Source organism: Rhinolophus ferrumequinum, chromosome 22 (genome assembly GCF_004115265.2).
Source record: "Rhinolophus ferrumequinum isolate MPI-CBG mRhiFer1 chromosome 22, mRhiFer1_v1.p, whole genome shotgun sequence".
NCBI lineage: Eukaryota > Metazoa > Chordata > Mammalia > Chiroptera > Rhinolophidae > Rhinolophus > Rhinolophus ferrumequinum.
This window is the reverse complement of record NC_046305.1, coordinates 48715505-48740954: the sequence shown is the minus strand read 5'-3', so window position 1 is coordinate 48740954 and position 25450 is coordinate 48715505. Positions and strand designations below refer to the sequence as shown.

Below are 25450 nucleotides of genomic sequence, written 5' to 3'. Positions count from 1 at the left end.
TCAAGTGAAGAGAATAAATGAATACCTTCCAGGGTCGTTACAAGAATTAGGCAATGCATAGAAAGCACCCAGCACAGGGCTGTTCAGTCAATGACAGGCTCAGTATTTATCTGAGTTATTCAAGTCACCTTCAACCAGATGGCAGTTTTCTCAATCATGTGGCAGATCCCCTCTGTTGACAACCAACCTTTGTTGCTTTAGGCACCACGCCCTGCGACAGCACCTCTGCGGATTTGTAACCCAAGTTTCAGCCTCCCCGCGGTCCCTGGTCCTCCCCTCATTTGGAACCACCCCTCTCTTCAATATTTAATAGCAACATAAACTGGCCCTAGCTCCCATCTCTCCTATGGGGGGAAACTCTCGTCACTCCCCTCCATGCTTCCATGGGTTCTTAGGGGGCAGCCATTTCTTCTAGACATTTCCCGAATGCCTGCTTCTGCTGAATTCTTGATCGCCACTTGTGTCTTGCTTCCTATAGCTGTTTACCTTTTTTCAGTGACTGAAATGTAAGACACACTTCCTTCCTGCTTCCATGAAGACTATTTCCTTTGATCTCTTATCACACACAATCAATCAGGTTGGTCTGTTATTATTTATCTGAATACAAGGTCTTATTCGAGTGTCCACCTGTATTTCTGCTCTTTAATTTTCCCGCACTTCTTGTATAGAGTATATATGTTGTAAAAATCACATACTACTATGTTACACTTTTATATTATAGTGAGGACATTATACTGATTTTTATAATGTGCATAGGTAGCTTATGAATTTTATTTTAGGAGGATAACCCTGGCAAAAACCACATATATACTATAAAGAGAGGACGTTGGTTCTCAGGGTGTTGAGAACCAGTGCTGTGGGAACTGAGTGGGTGAACTGGGTACACATACTTCTGTTCCTATGGCGTCTCCTTTCGCTGGCACCACTCTTGCTAGAGCAGGGAGTGTGGAATGTGAACCCTGCAGAGTGAGGTCTGCTTGGGACCCGCCCCTTGTGAGAATCAAGTATTTGTATGCCAGCTGCTTCCCTGTCTTTCCACTAGATGCCAGCAGTGTCCCAGAAGACTGGATGGCTGGGCTGCGCCTAACTGGGAGTTTTCAAAAACAGCATAAGGGAAGTTGCTCCAGCTCCAAGCACAGTGCCGTCCTTCTGGACTCAGAGGGCTGCTGATAGCATCCCGGCTGCTTGGTTCCCCACCTGTTTGACTGCAGAACAACAGGGTCACATTAGGCACACAGGAATGTATCAGGTGAGACCCAAAGCGTTACCACGGGTAGAATCCTAGCTCCCTTGCTGAAGGCCTCGCTGACCCACCCACTCACCCAGCCACCCACAGAGGACATCTGCTGGAGGCTGACCATAAATATTTACCTTTCATTAAACATGTCACCACTGCCTTCACTCAGAGTCTCAAGAGCACCTGCACAAAAGCCAGGGGTTGTGGAGCTTGGCGATGGGAAACAGTGAACCTGTGATTCCTTCTAACTCCTGGAAAACAGTCTTCTCTATTCTGCCCCATCCAGAGCCCAGCATACGGCTCTGCCTGTGCTGAGACCCGTCTGGTCTTGAATTTTGCTGCACAGAACTGAGAAAGAATGAGCACTCTCTAGAAGTAAAAACTGGTCTCTGTGTTTCTAAGGAACTGATGATGGTATGGAGAGATGCAGAAGGACACCCACAGATGAGATAGAAGAGTGGGGCCCAACATGACGTTCGGGGTGTCCCTACTGAATTCCGTAGCCACTACCCACATGTGGCTAATGAGCACCTGAAATGTGGCTAGGGCAACTGAGGCACGGAATTTTAACTTTTACTTGATATTAATTAATTAAAATTTAAATTGAAATAGCTACGTGACTAGTGACTACTGTATGGAAAAGTATATATAGAATATGAGACAAAAGCATTCATCGAAGGCCTCCAAAATGTCCAGCCCTAAGCTAGATGTGTATATGTGTATGTAGTATATATGTTATACATATATAATACGTATATGTGTAGTATGTGTGATTTGCATGTCATTTAAATATATGTAAATAAGCAACAGCATCTCAGAGAAGTGGACCTGGAACTAGAAACTGCCCTTATTGGGAATGGATGGGTGGACAATGAGGGGAGGAGAATGTGCTTTAACTGCCTGGGGCCAGGGGTTTTCCAAGACACAGAGATTAAAAGGAGTCCCTGCATACCCAAAAGAGAGACGTCAAGATGTTACGTGCCAGAGCAGGAACAAAACGAAAGGTGACCCCAGGATGACGAGTGAGGTTATCGAGGCCCTTCCTCTCCATATGGACCATGGATTTCAGGGTAAAGAGGAAGGGCAAGCACACAGCAAAAGGAGCTGGGGGCAGTCAGTGAGGAAAGGACAGGGAGAAGGCCCTGAGCCTGATGGGAAGGTGGGTGCCATGGGGGCAGCTGAGAGCCAGGATGGCGGGGACAGACACCAGTGGAAACTGCGGCATGGAGATGTCCACCCCGTCAGCCCATGAGTGAGGAAGAGGACAGGTAGAAGACCGATATTTGGGCACAGGAATTTTCAAAGATCACTGAAATCTGCTGGTTTAATACTTCTCCCATATCATTTCCTTTTAATTATACTTATTTTAATAATTTTTATTAAAAGAATAAGCAAGGCAGTTGGACCATAACCCACTCTACCTTGTATATTATTTCAAGGAGCACCTCATTCCAGTGTCACACGATTGTGCCATCTGACCTGCAGGACAACATGATGGGTTTTACAGCTGAGGAAACCGAGGCTCAGAAAGAATACGAAGCTTACTCAAGGTCACGCAACTAGGAGGAGGCAGACCTCCGTTTTACACCAAGACCTTAGCACTTCCTGTCTAGTGTTCCAATTCAGTGGCATTAAACACCTTCTGAACAGTCTCACTGTCTTGTTTATAACAACCCAGCAGAAAAATGATTGCGAAAGAAGAAAATGCAATCGAGATTTCACAGACATTGCTTTCTATAACCCCTCGAGTACCCTAACTTTTAATACTAAATAGCTTCTCCCCCTAGGTTTTACATGTTAGCAGAGGATAGTTTTCAGCTGTCAATCCCTGAGTTACGGGCCCAGGACCTTCCATATTCCATTCTGCAGATGGCTATTTATCAAAAGATAAATTAATAATAATAATAATAATAATAATAATAATAATAATAACAATCTTTGACAGTCCTATAATTAGAAAGATAAAGCTATGGCCCTTATGTACCAGAGCAGAACTATTTTCAGGGCAGTTGGCTTTTGTTTTAAGAGGAGGTGGCTTAAAGCCTTGCAGCTCAAGTTGAAGCAAAAGAACACAGAGTACCATAGGGTGGGCCCTTGACTCGACAGTGGACTGGGTGCCCTGCTGCAGGTGGCGTCTACACCCTTGCCATGCCAGTGCTAGTGGCTCCTCAGTGCCTCCTGGTGATTTCAAACTCACTGACTTGACATTTGGGATTCTTCCATTTCTAGCCCCAGCTGGCCTGTGAGGGCTGCCACTTCTGTCCCTGCATGTGTGAAGCTGGCTGATTCGGCACTGCTGGCTGGCTCCATGGCCGTCCCTCACTGCTTCATAGCCATCCCTCCGGAAGCGGTGCACGCAAACATCCCAGATAGGGGACTACTCTTTCATCAGGGGTGTAGTCGTGTAGATCTCTCTCATATGCAGGATTCTTCTATGATACCGACTGGCTCTGGCTGTGGCAAAGCCTCTGGGCAACCAAACTCAGGAAAATTCCACAGAGTCTGTTCAAATTACTGCAAGCAACACGAATTGCTATAAACTCTGAGTAGCTAAGGGAAACAAGAATTTGGTAATTGCTGGTTGGGGTTTAATATGTTAAACTTGATCATTTAACAAGTTAATGATTTTTACAAAACTGATTTTTGGCTAATTTGTTTCCAGCCAATTGGTTTTTGTGAATTTCCTTTTGGCAAGCTGCTTTTGCTTAGCGGTTCCTACCATTCTCCAGTCTTCCAATCCCCTTAAAATCTCCCTGCCACTCCTCAACCTACCCGTCGCCACCCCAGACCCTGCCAGCACCATACACAGGCTGTGTCTAGGAAAGGCTGTTCCCCACCGGGAAAGCCCCTTGAGCCGAAGGAGGAAGCTTGTCATTGCAGAGCTAGCTGCCTGAGGCAGTGACAGTGACTGATGTCGAGTCTGGACACACCTGAAGATCTGGCTCCAGTTATGATTGGTTGGGGCTCGTGCCATATTGGTTATCAAATATTTTGAATGTCATCTCTGGCAACCACCATGTTGAAAACATATTCTGCTTTTAAAGCGATACCTCTGGTATTGGTAAAGGGAATATTGTTTGCAAAAGCTTCCTACATTTTGCTCCCCCTGTGAGTACCTTAGGACAAACCCCATCTCGTATATATACACATATACATATGTTATATATGTATATGTATGTGGTTTATATATATATGACTTACATATATATAAATCTTATTATTTTTTATATTTATTTATTTTTTCAATTACAATATTCAATATTATTTTGTATTAATTTCAGGTGTACAGCACAGTGGTTAGACATTTATATATCACTTATGAAGTGATCCCCCTAACTAGTTTACATACCCACCTGGCACTATACATAGTTAGTACAATATTGTTGACTGTATTCCCTCTGCTGTACTTTACATCCCTGTGACTATTTTGTAACTACCAATTTGTACTTTTTAATCCCTTCACCTTTTTTCACCCAGCCCTTCAACCCCTCATCCCATCTGGCAACCATCAGTTTCTCTGTATCTATGAGTCTGTTTCTGTTTGGTTGGTTCGTTTATTTTGTTCTTTAGATTCCACATATAAGTGAGATCATATGGTATTTGTCTTTCTCTGACTTATTTCACTTAGCATAACACCCTCTAGGTTCATCCATACTGTCGCAAATGGTAAGATTTTATTCTTTTCTATGGCCGAGTAACATTCCGTTGTATATATGTACCATCTCTTCTTTATCCGATCTTCTATTGGCAGGACACTTCAATTGCTTCCATATCTCGACTATTGCAAGTAACACTTCAGGGAACACAGGGGTGCATATATCTTTTTGAATTAGTGTTTTGCATTTCTTGGGATAAATACCCGGAAGTGGAATTGCTGGGTCATAAGGTAGATCTATTGTTAATTTTTTGAGGAGTCTCCATACTGTTTTCCATAGTGACTGCACCAATTTACACTCCCACCAACAGTGCACAAGGGTTCCTTTTTCTCCACATCCTCGCCAACACCTGTTTGTTGATTTATTGATGATAGCCATTCTGACAGGTGTGAAGTGATATCTCATTGTGCTTTTAATTGGCATTTCCCTGATGATTAGTGATGTCGAGCATCTTTCCATATGTCTATTGGGCATCTATTTGTACGTCCTCTTAGGAGAAATGTCAATTTCGGTCCTCTGCCCATTTTTTGATTGCATTGTTTGTTTTTTTGGTGTGAAGTTATATTAATTCTTTATAAATTTTGTATATTAACCCCTTATCAGATGTATCATTGGCAAATATCTTCTACCATTCAGTAGGTTGCCTTTGTGTTTGTTGATGGTTTCCTTTGATGTGCAAAAACTTTTCATTTGATGTAGTCCCACTTGTTTATTTTTTTGTTTATTCTTTTGTTTCCCTTGCCCAAGGAGATATATCAGAAAAAATATTACTAAGAGCCATGTCAGAGAGTTTTCTGTCTATGTTTTCTTCTAGGAGTTTTATGGTTTCGGGTCTTACATTTAAGTCTTTAATACTCTGAGTTTATTCTTATATATCGTGTAAGAAAGTGGTCTAGTTTCATTTTTTCGCCTGTGTCTGTCCATTTTCCCAACACCATTTATTGAAGAGACTTTTTTTACCCCATTGTATATTCTTGCCTCCTTCGTCATAGATTAATTAACCATATAGATGTGGATTTATTTCTGGGCTCTCTCTTCTGTTCCATTGATCTGTATGTCTCTTTTTATGCCTCTACCATGCTGTTTTGATTACTCTGGTCTTGTAGTACAGCTTAATAGCAGGTAGTGTGATACCTCCAGCTATAACTTCTGGAGGGCTAATGGACACAGGCTCACTGTAATGAAAATTAATGGGTAGGTATTTCCATCTCAGGGTTTTGAGCAACTGTTTGTTTTTCTGAAGTCTGCCTGCCTGTACTGGGGCCTGCTAGGTAGTGAGGCTGGATGGCAGGTGGTCATACCCGAGTGGTCCTATGTAGCCTGTGGGTCCTCCTGACCAGAACCAAGCAACGTGGATGTCCAGTGGGACTTCAGAGGCAGGAGGCTGAACCACACATGCAATGACTCCTCCAGTCTCAGTCTGCATTGGTACCTCCAGTCTCCACGTGGCGGATGGGCCTTGTTCCCAGGCCTACACTTTCTCTTTTCTCCCAGGCTCTGGAGAAGACGAATCCTTCAGGAATTCATGGTTCACAACACCTTGCTCAGGTAGGCTTGATTTTCCAAGCTGACCTCTTGCACCGTGTCATATGGCTTGTTCTCTTGTTCATAAAAATCTTCTCCTCTTCCTCGTATTGCTTCTGGTCTGTGTTTTCTCCTCTTTTGAGGCTGGGTCTGGTTGTGGAGCGTTCTCTCACTTTTTGCTCCACAAATCACAACCTCAGGCAGCGATGAAGTGGACAGTTTCCTAGGACCATTTCCAGCCTGGCTGACTTGCTAAAGCATGCTCTGTATGGACAAAGATCTGCTAATTTCCCAGGTCTCTTGAGTTTCCCCATCCTCTGCCATTGGACACCAGTAGAAATTTCTGAGAAGCACTGGCCTAGGATAAAGGGGACTCCGGGGGCTCACCTTCCTTGCCTCTCTCACTAAGCCTTAGACCAGAAGCACGAACAAGCATTTGGTGCTCACAAATGGTTTGCCCCAAGACATTTCACGGAGGTGTGGGGCCCATAGCCTCAGATCCTAACAAAATACTGTTTGGCTGAGGTTACGTTCCTATCAATGCCTTAGAGACCTGGACCCTGTGGGAAGGTTACAGCCATTGTCAACAGCCAGCAGAATTCTTTCTCTGCTACTCATGAGCTGTGGAACTCTTGGCAGTTACCCCAAATCTTTGAGCCTTGATTTCTTAATCTGTAATAGGAGAATAATTGTTTGTATTTCAGAAGGACTTTTATGAGGGTTGACTAGGATAAAGTGTGCAGATAACTCCATATAGCACCTGGTATATGGAAGCTCTTCTGTGCTGGCTTCCTGTTCTGCCCTAGGGAGACTTCACACTGCATTGGCTCTTCAGCAGGCAATGCCTCCTGCTCCCAACCTTTCCTAAATGTTTTTCTTCCCTCTCCTCATCAGAGCACATCTAACCCGGGCTCTATTCCCTCACAGCTCTGTTTCCAGAACTGATGAAATAATTCAAGCTAAGGCCAGTTGAAATTCAATAAACATTACTGTCACGTCATTTCATCAGACACTGGTGGCTGCATACACCAAATTCATCTTCCCACCCCCTCTCTAATTTCTTCCTTGCTAGTAGGGCCCTGATTTGTTTTGGGTGTCCACTCTCTTCCATGGAGCGATGTGTTTAGCAAAGTTGATCCTGTGCCCAACCCAGGGGTAAAAGCTGGTTAGTTGAATCATGGGAAGTCCATTCGCCATGCCAGTGCTTAGTTTAGGGGTGAGCATGTAACCCTGTTCCCGCCAATAAGTGTGAGGGGACAGCTGCTGGGGGAGCTTCTGAGAAAGATTTGCTTATCCTTTCAAAGAGCTGCCACTGGAGACCGTCATGTGTGCGATGATCGTCATGCTTGTGAGCATTGAGGACTAGCCCAGATCATGGGGCAACATGCTGATGTTAGCAGAGGAAAAAGATGGAGAATGTGGATCCCTGATATCACTGAGCTATTGTGTTCATCGATCCTCGAGACATTCTAACTTGGGACTTCTTATTACGTAAGATCACAAACCGTCCTTTAATTTAAATCTGTTTGCTATATGGTGTTCTGGCTGCAGGCATCCTGACTGGTACAATAAAGTACTAGGTGTGGGTATGGAAGATGGAGGGATGGATATGGAAGGATACTGGTCCCTAGTGAATGTAAACATCCACTGGGGAAGGCAGGGAAGTACATAAAATATTCTGAGAAGGGTTTAAGTAAAGACATGGGCAAAGGAGAGTAGGAGCAGACAGAGAGGAGTGTTGTTTGTAATTCAACCACACACAGAATCAGTAGGTAGATCCACAATCTTCTTTTCTAAAGTGAAAGAGCCAGTGTGTTTTTCTGAGGAGCTATGCAACGGCATGATAACATGGCTTCTTAGGCCCTTAAACTGGTAGGTGGTCAATGCTGGGGCAGCTGGAGCAGCGGGGTGGGGAGACCGACTTTTCCAGACGCACTTTCCCAGCAAGGCCACGCTAGGCAGACCCTACTGGATGTTCTCAAAGCCCTCTCCCGACCCCATACCTCGGTCTTCTCTTCCTGGTTCAGTTTTCTCCTTGCAAAGGGTAAAGCAGAAAGACGGGGAGGAAAGGGGGCTGTGGAGCCTTGTCCTGGGTCCTGCAAGGGGCTCTGTTGCCAGGCAGCACGAGGCTCGAGGGCCACTGTCATTTTCCTCCCCCTGCAACCTGTCCTTTCCTTGCCCCTCTTACTACCCAACCAACCTCACTCCAGCTTTGAACAAAACTGGGGTGCTACTGACTGGGGTCTGGGAAGCTCAACAGGAGAGAGCACACAGCCAAAGAGCACCGTGTGACAATCCACAGGAGTGCTGAGGGCAGAGAAACTGCAGGCTCTGACGAGCTTCCTGATTCCTCTGCCCTCCACTGCTACAGCGACTGGAAACGACTGGCGCCCAGCAAGGCAGACATTAGTGGAAAGAGCCCCATAGTTTCAAAATCTACCAAAGAACCAAGACCCACAAAGGCATGGGTGAGAGTGTGGGCTCTAGAGCCAATCTGGCTGCATTTGAATTCTGTCTCCTCCTCTTACGGGCTGTCCTGTGGGGCTCAAAGCACTGAGCCCCTCCGTGCTTCCCTTTCCTCAACTACAGAGTGGCCTGAATGACAGCAGTTACTCTATCGGGTAACAAGGATTAAATAAGTGAAACAATGTGGGTACGAGATTACAAGAGTGGCTGGCACGGAGTTAGACAGCAGTCCACGTTAGTCATTGTTCTAGAAAACTGAAAAACCTATAGGACTGGAGGGAGGCAATTATTCTGTAGCATCAACATCATCAGAGAAGTGAGATGTTCACCTTCTAAACACTGACAGTCTTCCCGAACTCTGTTTACAAAGATATTTTTCAAAAGAGAGGTCTACAGTCACCGTCTCGACTTCCTCTTCTGTTTCCCTCAGGCTTTGGCGTCCGTGTTGCTCTTCACCCTAACCACACTTCAGCTGGCTACAGAGCTAGAGAAGTAGATGAGACCCGTGATGATATGTGAGGAGTCAACTAAACCGAGGACACTGAGATTAACATCACAAGGGGGCGTGTTTCTGCCCCCGCCCAATCCCTTTCTGCTTCTCCTTCTTCTGTTCCACATCTGTCCTGTACACATGCACTCTCTATAGACGCAACCGTGTGCTCATCTCTGAATCTCTACAACACTCACCCCACTGCCTGGAGCACCGTAGCGTCTGCTGAATAGAGATGGAGGACGTTCTTTAAGGATCGATCCATGATTACCTATGGAATGCAGCCTGGGTGTTCTCTTTTGGTGGACATGACAAAAGAGGCTTGGGTAAAATGACTCAACCACGTCAATGTTGTTTGCAGAAGGCATAAAGGTGAAGAGGAAAAGAGATGTGAGAAGGCAGACATATGGCTTTTTCCCCTGACTCTATCTGGTTCTGCATTCTAGAAAATAACCCCAAAGTTCCCTGCCTTTATTTTTGTTTATCATAAAAAATGAAACTGAGCTTAAGATGGGTCATGAGCTCATATAGCAAGTAAACAAGGACTCAGAAGGAGAATGCTTGGTATTTGGGTGGGGGGTTGGGGAGAGAGGGAGCGATCTAGTGCTTACCTTTTTTCTCTGTCTTAATTATGAAAACCACAGGCCGATAAAAATCTTTGCTCCCGTCTTCTCCCCAACGAAGATTTCTGAGATTATCCTACTGGCTGCTTGCTGGAGCTCGGCAGAGAGAAATACTAGCTTTACAAACTGACACAACGTCCACAATTCCATATGAAACCGAGTTTAAGGACCACCATACCGGGACAGGCCCCAAAGCCACACAGACCCCTGATGAATGAATGGAACCACATTACAAGGTTCTCCAGAGAGTGGGGCAAAAGGAACCGATTGTCTTTTCTGAAACATACCAGCAAGAATGCAGGCCTTAATTAACGAAACCCAAGGTTGATTTTCCTTGCTGCCTTTTTCTCTGAGACACAAAAATAATAAGAAATGAATGAGGTTAAAAGCAAATGAGAACCATATTGGTAAAGCAAAGCATAGTGAAACTTATGGCTGAGCCGGTTGCAAAGAGCTAAAGTTCTTTAATCATCTCACTGGCAATGTAGCAAAAAAAAAAAAAAAAAAAATGCAATTTGAAACACACACACACACACACACACACACACACACACACACACACATTTCCACACCATACCCTCCTCCTTTTTCACTGTAGATGAATCAAGATGGTGGAGACAGGATATGATGAGAACCATTCCTGCTTTCCACCTACTTTATAAAGGGCTCTGGCAATCGGTAATCTTTGCTGCCATGGTTTGGGGGAATCCATCTATCAATTCTGATTCTTTAAACATTCATAATACACTGTGCATTGGCCACAGGAGCCAATAAGCAGCTGGAATAGGTAATACATTGGGAATATGCTAAAATGGCAAACTATTTAAGATCCAGATTCTTCCAATAGATAATTTTTCTAGAAGAAGATGGACCAGTTTGTGCCTCAAAGAACATTACGACATCTGAAGGTGGGGATGGGATGGGAAATGACAACTTTATTAGAATTAGATGGACTATTATTAGCTAACGAATTGATGAAATACAGAGAGGTTTTCCTTGTGTCAGGGTTAGCCAGGTTCATTTCACACAGAGGCAGAACTGATTGTTGAATACGGTGGTGTGACTTCAGAACGGTTCAGTATACACTCCATCTCCCTCCACTTCACAGTACCTCAGAGTTTGTTTAAAGCTTAACAAACGACTATTTTCTTTGTTAACATAGAGACAGAAGACATATCTGTATCTGGCTTTATGGAAGTGGGCTGGGCGGGACACAGGCTTTTAAATCAAGCCTAACTTAGATGCATATTAAATAAGTCTGGTGCATTGTAGGAACATTTTCACCCAACTCACAATGTTTCCATTGTTAAAGGGAGCTCATTTAGTGTAGCTCCTGGCTTTTTTCTCCTCATTACTCACACTTCCCCAGGGGAAAATGAAGTATCTTAACTGACTGATACATCTGGGCGTGCAAAGTTCAGCTCTACCCTCCTCCTCTTGGAAATGAGTTGCTCACAGAGAGGAGGCATTCTGATCTGCTCTTCTAGGGGAAGGGTCCCTTTCCTCATTGGGGTCCAGTGTTGGCAGGTCTACTTGGCTAACAGATAGCCACGTCCTCCATCCAACCTGACCTCTGTTAGAAACAAAGGGTATTTTGGTCTCTGTTTACCAGTCCTTTAAATATCAACTTGTAAAGAACACGGGCAGGAAAGAGAGGTCCTATATTCTGGGCTCCTTCAGACACCACCACATGATTTAAGTATCAAGAAATCTGAATGGAGAGAGAGAACTTGAACATTTTAGTTCTAATCCTGGATCTGTCTTTCCTTAGATGTTTGAAGCTGGGGAGATATATAACCTTTTATTGCTTCAGTTTTCTTGAATGTAAAACCAGTTCATAAAATCATTACCCTATAATGTATAATAGGATGTCACGCCAAGACTTAAGTTTATATAAACACACTGTACCACCTGAGACTTTTCCAGCCAGAGATGCTCTCAGGACTGCAAAGACAGATCCTAAGGAATCTCTGGTAGTTATGTAAGAGTTGATGGATCAGATTATAATTTTCTGAGAGAAGGATATAATTGGACCTTCTGGGTCTTGTTTGTTTGTTTGTTTAGACAAAGTTGTATTAAGCTTGTGTACAAGGAAACCAACAACATGAAAAGGAAGAAATGGGTGGTTCCTTTCTGGTGTTTGAGACTTCATTAAAATGCCTATCTCCTTGGGAAGGGAAGCTCTGGCAAGGGGTTACGAATTATTTGCCAAAGGATCCCAGAGGCCTTCTGGGCAAATGGGGCCTGAGCTCTCAACCCTGTGTCCCAAGGTCAAAGTTACGGTGATCCACTAGAGGTGGACCAAGCTAAACCTAATTAAGGCCAGGGATAGGGAAGACCTATGAAGGCCCTGAAAATGAAATTATCTTGAGGAAGGGGGGAATCAAGTTTGATTGTCTGAGCTGAACACAGAGCCATGGGTCAGTTAACAATAATCACACTGATGCTGTGTAACAAACAACCACACCATATCGGTGGCAAAACCAACCAATGCTATTTAGCTTAGGAGTTAGCGACGGATGCTGGGCTCAGCTGTTTGCTTCTGCTGATCTCCATTAGGCTTGTTCAAGTACATATGGGTCTGTTGAAGCTCTATTAATCTAGGGTGGCCTTGACTGGGATGGCGCAACTCAGTTCCACAAGTGAAAATGCATGCGGCTTCTTAAGGCCTAGTCTTAGATTGGATACACTGTCACTTCCTCTATTTTCTATTGACCAGGGCAAGTCATATGGACAAATCCAATTTAAGGGGCAGGGAAATATATTATGCCCCTTTAGTGGTGAAACTCCAAAGATACACAGCAAAGGCAGGGATGCTGGGAAGGGTGAAAAACTGGGACCAGTGACGCAATCTATCAGCCTGAGGAGGGCTGCTCGGATTGGGCCCAGTGCTTAAGGCTCATGCTGGGAGCTCCTCCAGACACAAGCACTCAGGCACCCATGTCTGCGCTCTGGAGAATGATGGCTGAGCAAGCACATGTGAGCTCCAAAGTGTTATATGTTTTGCATGGAGGACCACAGTGACCTGGGCAAAGCCAACACCACGTCAGAAGACACGAGTAGCTGTGAAGTCAAGAAAGACCAACAGCCATTGCGGCGGGCCTTCAGTTCTCTCTCCAAGAGATTATTACAAACTTCACTTCCACTGCATAAGCTCCTGGAACTCTCGGGCAATCTGAGAGGGCGGGTGAGATGTTAGGGGAGGATTTAAAAATGAGATTCTGGACTCCCTAATACAACACACATGAGCTTTGGGAAAATTAACAGAGGTCACACATGTACCCTCAACTAGTGACACAGATAATTTCATGTACAAATGAAAACCACGCACAGATGGATCTGCCTCACCTATCTCTGCCCCTCTCCTCTTTTCCCTTCATTCTCCTTATTTTCTGTCTAATTTTCCAAAGTTTATAGATACAGATATTGAGGAAAGGGTGATGAGTCCTATGTGAAAAATGGGATCAGAGGCATTCGAAGTACCATTTTGTTTCCTCCCCGTCCTAAAATCAGTTTCGGAAGAGTCCCTTCTCCCCCACTTCCAAGGATTAGGTGTACGATGACAATCTAACTCCTGAGGCTTCATTCAACTAGGGCCATGATTTTATGTTTTCTGTCCCGCGTTCAGATGAAGAATCCTTTCTTCCGACAAGGCCATGGGCAATCGGACAGGAAACCAGTGGTGCTGGCTAGCCATGTGTCTAGGACAGAGCAGAGGCTTGAGAGCAAGGGATACACTGCCTGCACTGCCCTCTCTTCCCCCAGTACATGGGGTCTTCCAGCAAACCTCTCCCACATCCCTGCCCTGTCCAAAGTCTGCAGTCACATACGAGGCAATGAGCAAACATTTTCCGTGAGCAAAGAAAGACGTGCACATCTCAGATCTGTTAAGGGGCCAGCATCTTGAAAGTTGCTCACCAGGGCACAAGGCCATCTCAGCCTGCACTGCCTGCTCGCCCTTATTAAAGGAAAGGACAGCTCTGTTGCCCAGCTGAAGCCTGGCTCTCAGGGGTTAGTGCTTTACGGACACTTGTAAAGAAGAGATGGGAGAGGAATCCAATGGTTTGTGAATATCACTGGGCTTTTGTGGGGGGTTGGGGGGGAGATGGAGACCAGGATAATGTGCTGTCAAAAACATGAGCTTTACTTTTATTATTTCAATTATATTTATTGTTACGTAGGTAACAATATAGTCACGTGGTTTATAATTCAAAGGTGCCGATGTTATCCTGGATAAATTCTTTTCAATCCCAAGAATGTACTTTTTAGAGTCATATAGATACAGATACAAATCTTGGCTTTACTGATGATTAGCAGGGTGACCTCGGGCAGGTAACTTAATCTCTCTGGTCTTAGGGGGGATAGTAATACATACATCATGAAGTTATGATTAAATGAGATGATGTATAAAGTACTTGGCCTAATGTTGACATTCGATAATCACAAGTGATAGCTAACATCATAACTATTCATTTCACAAAATACAGAGTTAAGTGGGCAAAAAAGGTATCTTTCTTTATCTTTCCTGTTTCTAGCCTTAGTTTCTATCTTGATTCCTCATTCAAATTGAATGAGAAAAATTAGTGAATTATTTTTGGGTAAGCCCAGTTAACTTCAGTGATTTCCCAGCCATTACGTGTTATAACTGAGTCACAGTCAAGGTTTCCTTCTCCCTCTTTCTCCTTATCTCTGATTGGTCTTTGTTTCTGTAGGGAGAGGGCTGTCCAACCACTGTCTGGCTGCTGACACACTAGCCAACATGGTGTTGCGGGCTGGGGGTGGGGCTGGGCCCTACTTCTCAGCCTTGGTTTGCCTTGGTGCTCGGATGACCTGCTGCTTCAGCAGCACCCTAGACTGTATCCATCCAAGACACCCTCCCACACACCAGCAATCCTCTGAGATGCAGCTACGTGCTCCCAGAACTTCAGCGGTCCTGTTCCTGGGCTGCACAGTTCTGATGTTTCCTTGTGCTGGTCCCAAGGCCCTACCTATGACCTTGCGCTCTCCCAGGTATCTTCTGTGTCTCACTCAGGAGCCTTGGGTATTTTCAGAAGGCCATCCACACCCCTTCAGGGACACAGAAAACTCAAGGTAGCCTTTGGCTCCATTACGTTATGCCACCATTTCTCCCCCACTGTTGGTCATACTTTAAGTCTCTCTGGACTTCATGCAAGTAACAAGACATGGGTCCTCTCCATTCTCAGATGTCCCAATTGTAAAGGGTTCCTTTGTGATTTGGCCATGGGGAGGGCACAGTGTGGAAGGAGGCACAACTTCTATGCAGCATCTAACCCTCTTATTTCCTCTTCAACTCTCTTCTCTACGCAGCTCAGAGGACGTCATCTATTGGCTTGGAGGTAGAGGAGAATGCTGGTGGAGGAAAGGCAGGAGAAAAAATGGGAGCTGCTGCTCACAGCTTCTTTCATATTTTTTCGGTCTTACGCCTAGATAATGCCTTCTAAAGCCAAGGAGTATGCTGTCCTTGCTCCCTGTTTCTGCAGTGTTTGGAATATAGGAAGCTACTGAGGGTACAAATGAATGACCCACGTGAGGATGCGTGTGGGGATGTGTCTGTTACCACCACACGTCATCCCGTACTCAGTTTGCGGTCACTGCTATGCGCCTGCTTGGCCTTTGCTCTATTAGGGAGCATGTCACCGAGTCATCCTGAAGAGGAGGAGTTTTGTTTGTTCTAGAAATAACTACCGTACGACCCAGCAATTCCACTCCTGGATATTTAGCCAAAGAAACCCAAAACACTAATTCAAAAAAATGTATGCACCCCTATGTTTACCTCAGCACTATTCACAATCGCCAAGATATGGAAACAACCAAAATGCCTATCAATAGACGGTTGGATAAAGAAGAAGTGGTACATACAGACAATGGAGTATCACTCGGCCATAGAAAAGAATGAAATCTTCCCATTGGCAATAACGTGGATGGCCCTAGAGAGTATTATGCTAAGTGAAATAAGTCAGACAGAGAAAGACAAATACCATATGATCTCACTTATACGTGGAATCTAAGGAACAGAAAAAACAAACAAAACAGAAATAGGCTCACAGGTACAGAGAGCAAACTGATGGGAGCGGGGTTGGAGGATTGGGTGAGAAAGGTGAAGGGATTAGGAAGTACAAACTGACAGTACAAAACAGTCACAGGGATGTGAAATACAGTATGGGGAATATAGTTAATAACGTAAAAACTATGTATAGTGTCAGAAGGGTACTAGACTTATTGGGGGGATCACTTCATAAATTACAAGTATATAAATGCCTAACTACTGCACTGTACACCTGAAACTAAGAGAAAATAATATTGAATGTGAACTATGATTAAAAAAATATAGGTATGGAATGTAAAATACAGCATAGGGGATACATCCAATGGTATTGGAATAGCTATGGATGATGTCCGATGGGTAGTAGACTTGTTGGGGTGATCACTTTGTGAGGCATATAAGTGTCTGATCACTGTTGTTTGGTCCAGTTGAAAGTAATAAAAAAAAATACCTAAAAAAAATAAAGGCATCTACGGATTAAGGAGACCTGGCTTCTACATGAGATGACCTGAGAAGAGTGCAAACGCTGCCTCTTCACTGCTCGGTAATCTGGAGCCCTGAATCCCTTTGAGCCAATGTGTTCTCACTTCAAAAAGGATCATAATAGTGCGTGTCTCTCCAACTTGCATAAAAATTGTCAGGTAATGTTTCTGAAAGTGGTTTAGCATCTGTAAAGTCTGTTACAGTCTCAACTACAATTAAAATCCTCCACACGATTAAATTATCTTACTATTAACGCTCATGCAAATAAAGTGGGAAGAGAATAGCTAACTGTCCTCGAAGGCATCCTGATGAGATTACTCGCGTGATTACAGACGCTGAAACGAAAGCTGGTAATGAAGCCAACACGCACGGTAACTGACAAGAAGAGTCCTGAGACTTTCTGGTGGTTAAAGCTGTAGCAAATAGGGCTCCAGTAATAATAGCGGATTCTTAGAGAAACTCAGCTGTGATCTGATATTTGACAAACTAATTTTATGTATCTGCTATAGACTTGAGTGCATCCTCCCAAAATTCGTATGTTGAAGACCGTTGGTGTGATGGTACCAGGGCCCTTGGGAGATGCTGAGGCTTAGCGGGGGTCATCAGGGTGGGAATTAATGCCCTTATGAGAAGAGCCATCAGAGAGTGCATGCTCTGTCTCTCTCCTTTCTCCTTGTCATGTGAGGACACAACAAGAAGCCAGCTGTCTAGAAGCCAGGAAGAGAGATCTCACCAGAAACTGATTTTGATGGCACCCTGGTTTCAGACTCCCAGACTCCAGAACTGTGAGAAAATACATTTCTATTGTTTAAACCATTCAGTCTACGGTATTTTGTTAGAGTTGAACTGACTATACCCTTATGAGTACTCTATTTCTTCATGGTTGGTTCCTTCCCATCTGACCGAGGCAAAAATCTGTTTCTAGAGTTTTCTGTCTCCTACATTGGAAAGGCAGACAAACGTTGATCAACATCTGTAAACATTTTCTTTCTATCCACCATGGAGCTCAAATCCATCAAATCCTTACCACACCTTTATACTCTTTTAAATCCACCTTCAACTAATACAGTTATTTCTAGAAAGAATGTGGACAGATTTCTGCCAGTTTTCAAATATGCATCTGGTATAGAGGTATTTTTCTTCCATTTTCTGAGAAACCCAACCAGTTCTTCTCTCAGCCTCTCTGGTAAACCATCAATTCTTTGAAAACAGCCCACACTATCATTCTTGTTTTTCAATGCTATGCAAATCCTAGTTCTGGGTTTTCATTCCAGTGGTTGTCATCCCCTCACTTAGAAGCCGCGCAACTTGTGTTTCCACATAACCTCTCTGAGCCCCCCAGTTTTCTGATCCATAAAGTAGGGAATGTGCCTACCACCCAGGGCTGCTGTGAGCATGTAAGAGTGTGTGAAAATCTTTGGCACATTACTTGATTCTCAGTACAGCCACATAGGGGAGGGATTGCTAATTTACCCCAAAGAAAATGGAAACCCAGAGAAGGGAAGCACCCCAGAATGGAGCTGTAGAGAAGTTAAGCATCTGTACTCAGATGGTGCAGTGGTGAGAGGCAGCTGGGCTCTCCCAGGCCCTGAGAAGCTCAGAGCCTGTGCAGACACAGACCTGGGCATGGTGGGAACACAGCTGCTCCTTGGGGATCACAGGCAAGCTCAGGGGTACTCAAGGACCGGGGGACCTTGAGTCAGGGAGACAAGCAAGAGTTTGCCTCGGGGTCTTGAGCCACTTTCCTACAGGGCCTCTTGAGTTGAAGACGGGGACCCTCATTAGGATTCTGTACTCCACAGCTTGGGGGGGGGGGTCCCTCTCCTACCCCATAAACGCCCCAGGGCCCAGATAAGCAGTTCAACACTGAAGCATGGTCATGAGGGAGGGAAATGAAGGCAGATTCCTGGGGGGTGAGGGAGGTGGAGGGAGAGAGAGAAAACACCAGAGGGGTGAGTGCAAACCCAAGGCCTTGAGAACAAAAAGCAGGACAACCACAGCACAAACACCAACCAAACTCAGTCCCAGGCCGGGAGAAGTAGCCTGAAGTGAGGAGCCGCTGTAGAATGAGAAGGTAGCAGGACAGCCCTCGGCTTGCTGAGAGGTCAGCGGGAGCACGGGGCCTGCTTACGCAGGCCTGGTGCATACACAGGGCGGGGGCCGAAATGTTATCTTGTAGCCACGCTCATGCTGCTTCTCCAAGGGAAATTCCTTCTCCCCTCGGTTTCTTGACCAAACATCCAGTGCCCTGAACATCGTAGGGATTAGGCCTTTGTTGGCGAGAATTGAAAGTCATCGTCCATGGGGCTGGGGTGGGGGCAGGGGGGTCTGGGATTCGCCTGGAACCCCCATGGACGATCCGCTTCACCTTAAATTACATTCAGAAGAGTCAACAGTTCTTAGAATCTGTTTCACAAGAGCAGGGCACTCGTTTTGTGTCCTGGACACGGTCCGGGGTGAGGCTTAGGGTTAGTGGACTCAGTGGCTTTAGAAGGAGGCAGTAAAACCCCCAATAAAATAGTTCACTGAATCCTAGCCTTGGCTCTGGCTCAAATCCCCACGTGAGGGCCTTCCAGTCTGCTGGGAAGCTGTGTGTGTGACACCCGCCACCGGCACCGCCGTGGGGTCCGGCAGGCCTCGTAACACTCTGACTCATGTACACGCCGGCTCCTCCTCCACATGCGGGAAAGCACCCACTGTGTGCTCTCCTGGGGAGCCCGGTGCTTGGCCAAGCTGGAAGCTGCATGTAACACAGTCAACACACAGCCTGGCGAAGGGCCTGGGACACCGTGGGCCCTCAGTGACGTCTGCTGAATGACTGAGTGAATGAATGAACGTGCCTGCTTCGTGCAGGTGACGGTTGGGGCAGCTCCACTTACTCTTCCCTGAGAGAAGACATGGCCGAGTGCCTAGGAAAGGGACATTTGGTGGGTGCCCAAAGCTGGAGAGGGGCCCTCAATAAGAATACTAACACTTATTTAGCACTTACTGAATGTGCCAGGCCTGATTATAAGCATTTTATAGGTTTTAACTCACTTAATATTCACGACAATCCTAGGAGGTACGTTGTCTATTATTCCCACTTTACAGATGGGGTCAATGAGGCCCAAAGGAAGTCTGTACTTTGCCTAACAGTTAGGATGTTGGGGGGGGTTATCTGGACATAGAGAGCGTCACTCTGCACCCCCCCGCCCCCCATTAACCACTCAGTTACAGCACACACTGGCCCAGAGCTCCTACGGGGAGCTGACTCCTGGAGAAGGCACGGCTCTCGGCACCAGGTCACTATCCTGTCTGACCAGAAAGGAGGGCCACCACTCAGTCTCATGACACCCCAGGGTAACTGAGACCTGGTGTCCTGTTTTCTAACGAGTACACTGTGATACAGAGTCATCACTAAGCTCAGTGATCAGAAAGCAAGCCTGCTGGCCTCCGCCATGCAGCTGGGCTCTCTGCAGAGCACCACCTGACCCAGACACTCCCACCGAGGAGGATTCTCAGCCCGACCCTTAGCAGGCTCCTTTGCCCAAAGGTCACGACTGCTGCCACACTTTAAGTCGACTGATCGACATCTGCCATGACTGAGGGACCTCGGGCAACAGAAACAAAAAGCCAGAACGGGAAGAGAGTTTAAGGAACTCTCGGGAAGAGAGTTTAATCCAACGCTTCATTTGACAAATGTAGAAACTGAGGCAGCTTGCTCAGGGTCCCAAACGCCTTGGTAGCAGTCGGGCAAGAGGAGCCCAGCTCTCCTGCCACAGCATCTCATGTGCTTTTGCTACTCCGCCATGCTGGACGGGGCAGAGCAATGGGCTGTACCAACAGCCTCTCTTAGAGCCCCGCTGGCTCTACAGAGACCCTGCAGGTCTGGGTGCAACCTGCTCCCTGCACCCCGTGTGGCTGGCAGTGCACAGAAGGCCAGCCCTGCCACGTGGGGTCAGGCACCCCGCCTCAGCAGTTCTCCCCAGGCCTGTGTATAAAAATGATCCTGAGCAAGCCATCCATCCTGACCACCCCCCTCCCACTCCTCGCCCGAAACTTAATTAATCATGTTTGCATCTGGATCCAGACAAGACAATAGCAGGGATGTGTTTTTGGTTAGGAACTGAAGCTGCGTTCGCAAAGGAATGTTGATTAGTTAGCGGTCGGTATCATTTTTCATGCCTTTTTAAGTTACAAAAAATTTTAATATCAAAGCATTTCTCCCTGCACCGCACAGATCTATTTCTCGTAAGTGCATTCTGCTGGCATAATTTTCTTTTCCTTCCTGCGGGCTATATTTATGAGATGATCCATCAGGTTGTCTCAGTCTCCATTCAGCCCTCCGGCAATCACAGCCGGTCCAGGTGAGCCGTGAGCAAGAGCCCACAGCCTCTCCCCATGTGGACAGGGAAGCAGAAAGGCGGGCTTAGGTCAGGGCGGATCAGGGAGGCACCAGTCATCCGGTGAGGGACAGCCAGCTCTCCTCGGCCAGATCAAGCCCTCACTGTACGTGCTGCTGCTATCTAGGACACGATGAATCGTCGAAGGGAAGAAAACGACCCGACCTACTCCAGACCCATAGACCTTGAGGATAATCTGAATCCCTCAACTCTGTCTTCACTTCTGCACCAGGAACACATCCTCAATCCGGGGAAAATCGCCTAATGCAGGAAGCGCGTCTTAATGCGTAGAACATGCCCTGTGTGTCGAACCTGTCAAGTTGCAGGTGATAAGTCACGACAGTAGGTAATGTGAGAAATACGTGGCAGGGCCGGAAATCTGACAGCCCTACCAGCCTCAAGCTAGATGTCCCTTTCGGACAAAGGGGGCCAAGGAGTCACGGAAGATAGTGAGGTACCTCTTCCTTTAGTTCGGTGGCCCCTTCTGCTCAGTTCCAACCCTGGCTTAGGCGCCCAGAGTACAGTTGCGACAGGACTGACAGTGTAAGGACGAGATGTTCTAAGATGCTCCATCCATCCAGGGCAGACCCTTCACTCATTTTAGAAACCATCGGCGCCATATGGTCACAGATCCTCCAAACGCCACTGGCCCCAGGGGATGGGAGAGGATCTCTGTGGGGAAATCAGGAAATTCGGTATGTTTGGGGCACACTGGTCCCCAAAGCACTCTGTGTTTCCTATTAGAATTGATCAGCTAAATACCCTAGGTAACTGCTCTCACTACTACTGACTTTGGCAAAGGAGGTTGATTGTGGGGCAGGGTGTGGAAGCTGGTGGCTGACCTAGAGACCGAAGGTACTCTGGGACAATGAAATAGCAAACTCACATTCCCAGAAACCAACCAATTAAATTTATTCAGAAAACGAAGTACCAGTGTGTGCCAGGCACTGCGCTAGAGGTGGGCTGCGTGGGTCCCTTCTATTAATACCCCCAGCCCTTACCACGGACGCGGCTTGGGGCTATGTGGGTGTCATTCTTCGTCCCTCTACCTCCAGGCCTCTTCCTAAGACGTGACCTTGGGGTTGGACAGGGGGTAGGGGGATGTTTAGTTGTAAACATCTAAGGAAAAGTTTCAGCATGTCCATTTTTATACTCAGAGGCAGACGCAGGGGTCTGGAAACTATAGCCTGTGGGCCAAATCTGGCCTGCTGCCTGTTGTGGTAAGTAGTTTTATCGGAACAAAGCCACACCCATTTGCTGCACAACAGAATTGAGTAGTTGAGACAGAGGCTGTGTGGCCCGCAAATCCTAAAATATTTACAATCTGGCCCCTGACAGAAAAAGTTGGCCCTGGTGTAAAAAGTTTGGCTTTTCCATGTAGAAAAATCAATGGTCTACAAATGGGAAGTATGGTCGGATTTCCTGATTTCTTTTCTAAGATCCAAACCGCACACTGACCTCCTCATTAGGAAGTTCTTTTGTTTTCTCTTTAGTATTTTTAATCTTTGGGATTCCTGCCCCCTGGTGGAAAAATCTCAAACGGCCATGATAGAAAGCAAAGAAAGATAAATGTCTTGATATCGTTGGCCCAAAGATATAGTTTAGAAACTAGGGGAAGACTGCAGGCTCAGAGTTCCTGGGACTTGTCCTGAATTCAGAACAGTGACCCTCCTCCAGGCAGACCCTCTAGGTTTGCATTGATTTCTAGATGGCTCTTTGGGAACACACAAAAATCAGGTAACATACTCATTTATTTTAGAATTTAAAAGTAGGTATTTCTCTTTCTCTCTCTCTCCCTCTTTCTTTCTCCCACAGAGAGAGGTCTGTAAAGCATGCATAAACAAAACAAACACTCTGGAGATTGTGATAATCTAAAAGTGTACTTGGGGGAAAAGTTAAACTTTATGTACGAGGTCGGACAATTAAGTTCACGAACTCATCCTAGAAAAAGTGCTACATATCTCACTGCTGAATATCACTACAGTCACCTTCCAAGTACTCCCCTTGGGAAGTTATGCACTGATGCCAGCACCTAGTCCACACTTCAAAGCAATTTTGGAACTCTTTTTCTGGAATGGCCATCAGAGCTGTCGTCATATTACCCCTGATGTCCTGAAAGTCATCAAAATGCCTTCCTTTCAATATTTCCTTTATCTTCAGGTAAAGAAAAAAGTCACTGGGGGCCAGATCAGGTGAGCAGGGAGAGTGTTCCAATACAGTTATTTGTTTACTGGCTGAAAACTCCCTCACAGACAGTGCTGTGTGAGCTGGTGCATCGTCGTGATGCAAGAGCCATGAATTGTTGGCGGAAAGTTCAGGTCATCTAACTTTTTCACGCAGCCTTTTCAGCACTTCCAAATAGTAAACCTGGTTACCTGTTTGTCCAGTTGGTGCAAATTCATAATGAATAATCCCTCTGATACCAAAAAAGGTGAGCAACATCGTCAGACCTTGTCAATATTCAGTTTTATTATCATCTGGATAAAAACAGTTATTTTTGTGGTACTTTCTGGACTTCTGGGCAGGTGAATGAATAACGAACGTTACATTTCTTGCCTAGGGTCATCTCACCCTCAGTCTGGCTAACCCAAGTCAGCTCACTGGAAAGCCCACATCTTAAAGCATTCGACTCTGCAGCTTTACTTCTTCAGGGGGAGTTTGGGGCCTGGGAAAGTGGCCCTGGGCCCCTCTTCATGGCTGGGCTCCTGGAGACTCTTCCAGGCTGCTCTCCCAGGTGGCTGTGCGTCCTCAATTCACAAACGAAGACATTCGCTTGACTCTTCTCTGAGCCCCAGATCTTCCTGTCATTCTTGTTGGGATGGGACGTAGTTTCAGAGTATCCCAGAATTTGCCAGAACCAAGTGTGCCCTGGCGCCTTCCTCTGGATCACTGTCTTCTTGTACGGTACGTGCCAGAGTCCAGGAGGGCTGGCTGCGCAATGAGGAGGAAGCTGCAGCATTTACAGAACTCATGAAAGCCAAGAAGAGGCACCATTTCAATCTTCCAGAAGATGAATTCTGCAATGGAGTGAAGGACCACGGACTATTGTCACAGCTCTGGTTCAGCTCGGCCCAGTGCTGCAGACGCTATCGAGAGCCTGCCTGCTGACAAGTCTGTGTGCAGTGTGGAGTGCTGGGGATCTGGAAGGAACAAGCCCCTGGCCTTGCTTTGGGGCTGCCAGTGGGGGCCACTGGCCTGGGCCTGCCAGCCGAGGGCACACACAGCCGCGAAGCCTGTGGCAGGAGATCTGGGGTGACACCAGGGCTCTGTGGGGGAACCTGCGGAAAAGTCCTGCTGTCGGCAAGGCCTGACCACCTGTGGTCAGATCATCCTTTACTCGTTCTCGAAGCCCCTTCCAGCTCGGAGGCTTAGAATTATCTTTTATTCCTCAATCTTGTCAAATGGTGTTGTCATTAGAAACATGAGGGGGTGGACCTAGAATATCCAGATTACTGTTTAGTGGGACTTCCATTTCCCTCACAAAAGCCCTATGAGGGAAGCAACTCTATCCCAGTTTTACAAAAGGGGGAAGTAATCAGAAAGATGAACCAATGAGCTCCGACTCACACACAGTAGAAATGGTAGAACTGGGAATCCCGTGACTTTGGACCACGAGTGTCCACAAGGAGCTCCAAGGGAGGTCTACAGGGGAAGGCAGATGATAGGAGCAGCTGGAGGGCTGGGTCTCCCCCTGGTTGTGCAGGAACCCCTGGACTGACATTCAGCCTGTGTTCTGGTCCCTAAGCCATGTGCCCCAACAGGGTAAGGGACCCTCTGGGGAAGGGCGCCTTTTCCCAATATGCACCTGAGGGGCAGTGGGGGCTGCTGCTGGCCTGCTTGTGGGCGGGCACGTAGTGAGGTCAGGTGTGGGAGGGACAGCAGCTCTCCCCCGACCTGGGGGATGTAGGGAGAGCTATGAACTCATCTTGGGACCACCTACTCCACACTACAGCTTTGACTGTGCGGCCTCACCTGCGTCAGCCACTCCTTTCTTTACTGAACACCTACATGGAGTCATCCAGCGGCACGTTCACTCATGAAATGCTTTTTTTTCCCCAAGACCAAGGCAGGCGATGGAAAAGGAAGAAAGTGACACGAGTAAAGCCTATTTATTGTCAATGTATACGTTTCAAAAAAATGGTTGCCAACACAATTGAGAGTTATTCCCAAATATCACGGCAGAAGGGATACCCAACAAGTATTGTTGGAAAGAATACCCAACAAGTATTTCTTGAGTATTGTGGGTCCAGTATATTAAGCCTGCACTTTACCTGAAGACAGAACAATTAGTGATAGAAGCACTGGAATTCATCATAACCATAACACCGTTTTCACCGACTTGGGGTCCAAATGCAGTGTGAGCTCTTCTTTTTCAGGCCCCTCCCCATCGACCCTGAGAACAGGACATCCAGAGTCCTTTGCTTTGCCCTCATCCTCCCCCTGAACTGCCTGAGAACACCGAGGACCTCCAGTTTCGAGACAGAAGACTCCGAGTCTGATTGCTTGACAACTGCTATTCATCTTG

At 46.2% G+C, this 25450-nt stretch overlaps 1 protein-coding gene and 1 long non-coding RNA gene across 2 annotated transcripts in view; one reads left to right on the top strand and one right to left on the bottom strand.

Moving 5' to 3' along the window:
- The window catches only part of HAO2 (hydroxyacid oxidase 2), a 52630-nt gene extending 42569 nt beyond the window's left edge, over window positions 1–10061 (bottom strand). Inside the window, exon 1 of the mRNA XM_033092349.1 lies at window positions 9985–10061. The gene's annotated coding sequence lies outside the window, so the exon portion shown is untranslated. The remainder of the gene's footprint in view (window positions 1–9984) is intronic.
- LOC117014455 (uncharacterized) lies at window positions 439–1806 on the top strand. The gene is made up of 3 exons (XR_004421529.1): window positions 439–577; window positions 1043–1249; window positions 1407–1806. It is a non-coding gene; the product is annotated as an uncharacterized LOC117014455 (long non-coding RNA).
- Window positions 10062–25450: the final 15389 nt, after the last annotated feature.